Genomic DNA, 6,000 nt, shown 5'->3' with positions numbered 1-6,000 from the left:
TGGCCTTCTCCCTTGCCTCTGAGCTATTTGTGGCTTCTGCAGATACGACAATAACCTTTTAGATGGGGTGGTTTTGCTGTTATCAGGAAGAATGGGATGTGTTTGTCTTCTGAGAGATGATTTTTGGTTGGTTGGTTGATTGGTTGATGGTTTCTTTTTGAATAGGCTGCTCAGAGAAGCTGTGGGTGCCCCATTGCTGGAGCATTCGAGGCCAGCTTGGATGGGATGGGGCCCTGGGCAGCCTGAGCTGGTGAACAGCAGCTCTAACCATGGCAGGGGCTAGAACCGGGTGGGCTTTGAGGTCCTTTGCAACCTACAATTCTATTATTCTGTGCCATAGTGGTGTGATGTTTTCCCCCATTACTTTAAATGTCGGCTGTGCAGGTAGTCTGTACTGCTGGAAGCTCTTTCTCCTGGCTTGCTGTTTCTAAACACACACGTGGTATCAGCCAGCTGTACAAACTACTGGCAGAGACCTGCAGAACAGACTTGCCCACGTTCTGAAACTAGGAAGTTCAGCTGGCTGAATCCAGCCTCAGGACAGTGGGAGGCAATGACAGACAATAAGCAGTGACAAGACGGGCCAGTTCACAGCTGTGCTTAGTCCACACCAGTGCTGTGGGTGATGCAAACCAGTATTGCTTTCCTTAGGCTCTATGTTAATTAAGTGCTCTGAAGGGTTAAGAGCTGCCCTTGGGTTTTGATGCAGCATGCATTCCACCTGCTAGAAGCCAGCTGTACCTTGGTCTGGTGTTCCAAGCAGTGCCATGAGAAGCACGCCTTGTTCCTGCTTTCCCTTTGCATTTATTTGAGGAGGTCAAGGAGGAGCGAGCTGATCTCATGTGCTATTCAGAGTGAATGAGGAGGCACTCACCTTGCAGCAGGGAGACATGACAAATGCTTCCCATAACCATTTCCATCAGAACAGAGTCCTGTTACAGGAGCACTCTTGCTCCCTGCCAACCTGCCTTTTTTCTGCTTGCTTCTTTCCTTCCTCCTCACTGCCACTATCTCTACGTGTGGGTGTGCTGCAGGGTGGAAATGCTGTTGTACCAACCGCGAGCTGATCGCTGCCTTTAGGTTGTAACACAGCGGTTTAGGACAGAAGACACTGGAGGGATGAAGTTCTGTTAAACTCATCTTTTGGTGCACCAAGGTATAGTCCAAGTGGTTTAATACAGCATGTCAATGAGTAACTCTCAGAGGCGTCAATGTGCTTAGTGTGGAATTCGTGTGTGTCACATTCTGAACAAAGGTCTCCTGTATTGCTTGTTACCGATTAACTTGTCTGGCATTATGCAAGCTGCCCCTACCAGCTGAGAACTAACTCTCTCCATTCACAGGGCAGCGTGTCTTGTAAAACATTACACAGCAGAAGTGCATAGCATGGCAATGAACCTTTCACTGAGGGCATTTCAGCTGTACAGTATTTCCCTCAGGAGCCTTTAAAATATTAATAAAGCAGCCATTGTTTCACTCAGTCATACGGCAATTTTGCAATGAAGCCTTTTATTAGGGGCTCACACTGAGCTGCATAATCCATGGTAAGGTGCTTTTAATCATCTGCAGTGAACAGAAATGAAAAATATGAAGGTTTGGTTGTTGTTTCTTTTTTTGCAAGTTTTCATCAAAGCAATAGTTTTTTCTGGCCGCAGTTGGAAATTTTAGTCTCTCTGCTCTATAGTGAGTATTGTCAGGTAATGCCTATTATGATTCCAAGTGCTTCTCTGTTTTAACTTCTTGACACTTTTTATCCAACAGCCACAGGAACAGGGTGGAAGGAATCTGGAGTGTAGGAAATCTTCTTCTCATTTGGTGATGGTTTTGCATATCAGAGAATGTTAGCACTGGAATTCTGTCTCCAAACATTTCCCCAGGCTGTATATACAGTTGTACAGCAAATTAAGCTTTTTCCATAGGCTTATAGAAACAAAGAATGAGGAAAGATCTCTAAAATCATGTAGTCCAACCACTGACCCATCACCACCATGCCCACTAGATCATTATATGAAGAGAAAGGTAGGTGTAAAATAACAGTAGATGGATTTTGAACACGTTGTTGATGATCGATTCTTTTTTTTCTTTCTTTTTTTTTAGATGATGATACTGGGTCACTTGCAGCCTAATTTTGAACATCAGCTGTATAATTACTGTGCTTGTGGGCTAGACAGGCAAACTAAATTAGAACCTTGTTTAAACAGAGTAGTGAAATAGTTCAGCCCTTGTACTTCCTCTTGAGGGTGAGATGCAAGGTTTGGTTCCTCCTCGTTCTGCCAGGCCGGAGCTCTCTGAGTGCTAGAGAGGAGCAGCCAGTGAGTGTCAATCAAGCAGCTCTTTGAGTCTCACCTTCTCCTGGTAACTTGTGTGTGCTTGGTTTTTGGCACCTGTCCACGTTGCACTGAGCAAGGTCATTTTGTGGAGGGGAGGTCAAGGCAGAGAGAAGGCAGGATGCTTTTTTGTAACTCATCTGAGGCCCACTTTGTGGTTTTGAGTCAACTGCTACCTTTGTTCCCTCATTTTGAGCCCAAAATCCCCGGCCCTGCTTCCTCTTGCCCTCCATGTTCCTCCACTTGAAACACAACAGCAATTAAGCTGCAACTCAATGGCTCTTTGGCAGACTAAAGCGAGAACAGAAAAAACCTTGCCTTCTACAGCAAAAGCAATAAGTGGGTTTTGTTATGTAGAAGCTCAGAATCTCCTTTCATTTCTTAAGCACAGAGTCCTTCACCTTTTCTTCTTGTAATAGTAGCACTGTTTTCCTGTGGCACATGGCTGCGCATTGCAAATATATTTTAACATGAATTCCTATTCCTGACCTCAACTAGCTGCACCTCCCAGCTTTGCCTCAGAGGTTAGATAGGCAAATGATCATCTGCATTTGTACTTTCTGTATTGGGTTAACCCCTTTTTTTGTCAGTGACTGACCACTGTATATGTATGAGAAAAGAATTGAAGTCATTCGTCATTCAACACATGTATGTGTTGAAAATCATGTTGAAGCATGGAGGGTAGGGAACAAAGCCAGACTTGTGTTAATCTGGACGGAAGACTAGACTGCAAACATGGTTTTTCTATCTAGCATAGATGCTAACAACATAGACAATCTTAAGAGTTATCAATCTCTATAAACCAATTCTTCTTGCACAGTTAATAATAACCAATTTTTCAAAGTGTACTGATTTTGTGTTCTGTTATGGTAATACTGAGGGCTCAGGCCCTGTGTGATAATCCTGTGCTGGCAGCTGTGCAAATAGAGAGCAGAATGAACAAAATGGTGGTGATCACCTATAAGGATACTGGCTGTTGTCACGGGCTCCTTGAAGTCACCAGCCAGAGTAAAATTCTCCCTCTTCCTCTTCAACTCTTAAGTGCATTGACATATAGATGGGGAGTGACCTATCTACAAGTTTATCTCGTGGTTATGTGGGCAAGTTTCTCTGTGTTGACCTCAGTGGCATTTATTGCTGTTCTGTTGGGGAGGGACACTGTGTTGAGAATATCTGATCACAGTCCAGGAACTGAGGGCTTCCTGTGGCAGTTATCACATAGATTTCAGCTGTTGAACAGGAGCATGGTCATCCATGTGCCAGGAGCCTGGTCCTGATGTGGCAGCTCAGGGCTCAGCCCATGGCAAGAGTGCTGTAACCAGTGAGGATTGCTGAGACTTGAAAAGAGCTCTTGGGCTCCCAACGCTGACCTGTCTCAGAGGAGAACGGAGCTTTCCACATCTACTGACGTTACATAGAAGGTGGTTTTTTTTTGGCTGCTGCGCTATCAACACAGAGCTACGGTCTGCACAGGAGTTATGACGGTGCCCGGGAGACCACTGCTTGTGGACTGCCTGGTGTTTCTGTTTTGTTGTTATTTTGCAGCATGTTATGTTACCGTCTTATGTGTCATAACATTTGTCCTGCTGCCAGGGGCATCCTGTTAGGTTCCCTGGCCAAATGCAAAGCATCTGCGTTGCTCAGGAAGAGCTTAAATGGGTGGCTGCTTTTATTCATTATTTCACTTACGTACTTGTTGCTTTACACATTCTTGTCCTCTCTTTGTGATAACTTCCACCCTATTTGCATTAATCAGAAGAACTGTGACTTTCCATACTCTGAGAGTAGGCTGGAGAGCCATAACTCACTGTTGGCAAGAAGCCCCAGTGGCGCCTGTGGCTTGTGAGAACACATCCACACCCAGCTTTATTGAGAAATCTCAGGTGCTTTTTCAGGGTTGCAACTTGCACCGACACCTGTGATGCTGGGCCTTGTGTATTGTCTGCACCTGAGCTGCCTGGCTCTGGGGCATTGTAGGCACATTTGGGCCTGTTTTGTCTGGGGAAGAGGAGGTAGAGGGGAGACCTTACTGTTCTCTTCCAATACTTGAAAGGTGATTGCAATGAGAGCGGGGTTGGTCTCTTCTCACTGGTGACAGGATGAGGGGAAATGGCCTCAAGTTGCGCCACAGTAAGTTTAGATTGGATATTAGGAATAACTTCTTTATAGAAAGTGTTGTTAAGCACTGGAATAGGTGGTTGAGTCACCATCCCTGAGTGTGTTTAAAAACTGTTTGGATGTGGTGCTCAGGACATGACTTAGTGGAGGGTTGTTAGAGTTAGGGTAGTATGTTGTGGTTGGACTTGATGATCTTTAAGGTCTTTTCCAACCTGAACAATTCTATGATTCTGTGATGCACAAGAGTCTTCACCTTTACAGCAGGCAAGTGACCCTACTGATGTGTATGATGCATAGAGGCAGTGGTTCTGGGGACTCAGTGAGTTACCTTGGATCCTTGTGAAAGCAGTGCTTGCTGTCATGTTTTTATTTTGCTTGTTTTATTGTGCTGCTACATAGTAAATAGCATAAAACTCACTTTCTTTGTATTTTGGTTGTGGTCTTGTAGTGATTCTTTTACATCCTGTTTAAAGTCCAGATTTCTCTAATGTACAGTAAAATTTCAAAACGTGTATCTCCCATTGCCCTTTCACCATATTTTCTGAATTGATCATAACCATACATGATGTTTGAGGTGGCTGTTTTCAGCACACAGCATAAAGCAGGATATGCACTATGTTATTCAGTAGTCTTTCTTTATTAAAACCTTTCCTTACAAAGGTGGGGGGATTTTTTTGTGTGCATAGGGTCTTTTTTCCCAGCTGTACTTTAGACATTAATTTGGACACTTGAAGCACGTGTGTCCAGTCTCAGCCAGCCTGAGGAGCCTTATTTCTTACAGTGCTTGATGCCTTAGAGAGAGACAAGAATGAGTAACTTTCAGTTTAAACACACTTGCTAGGATTAAATTCTCTTCAGGTGTGTATGTGAAAATAATTCTTTATGGTCAGTGAATTAGATGCTCTTCTTTGACAACAGTTTTCATTTCTACACTGCTTTTGCCTGGAAAGATGGTAGGAATCTACGTGTTTTGGGTGTGTTAACCTAACAATTTAGTGACGTGCTGAGTGAAGTGTGGCTGAAAGGCATTTTAGGCATTAGCAAATCATAGAATTACAGAATGGTTGGGTTGGAAGGGACCTCACAGCCCACCCAGTTCCAACCCTGTTGCTGTGGGCAGGGCTGGCAGCCCTGCCACCTGCCAGCTCAGGGTCTAATCCAACCTGGCCTTGAGTGCCTGCAGGCATGCACTAAAGGCTCCAAGTTCATGTTGATGTTCAAAACAAAATTAATGAACAAAAAGATCTTTGTTTCCTACTAGTGACCTCAAGGTGAGATGACCTATAAAAATTATAAGACTTCAGTGTTTTGGGAGAGTGGTACTTGTTAGTGATGCTATAAATTAAGGTTAGCAAACATCCCCCTGGATCATGTTGCTAGATACCTGCATTGAGTCAAGAAGGTGCAGTTTCACAGGGATTTCACGGAGAAGGTACTGATGAGCGTCTGGCTGCTTGAAAGGCACTGAGATGACTGATGGCTCAAAATTAATACAGGGATGAAAGCTTTCCATCTCACGGCTGCCAGTTCTGATTTGGCAGTGATGAAGAAGGAC

This window comes from Tetrao urogallus, assembly GCF_951394365.1.
Source record: "Tetrao urogallus genome assembly, chromosome: 1".
Classification (NCBI taxonomy): Eukaryota; Metazoa; Chordata; class Aves; order Galliformes; family Phasianidae; genus Tetrao; species Tetrao urogallus.
Note: the sequence above shows the minus strand (reverse complement) of the source record.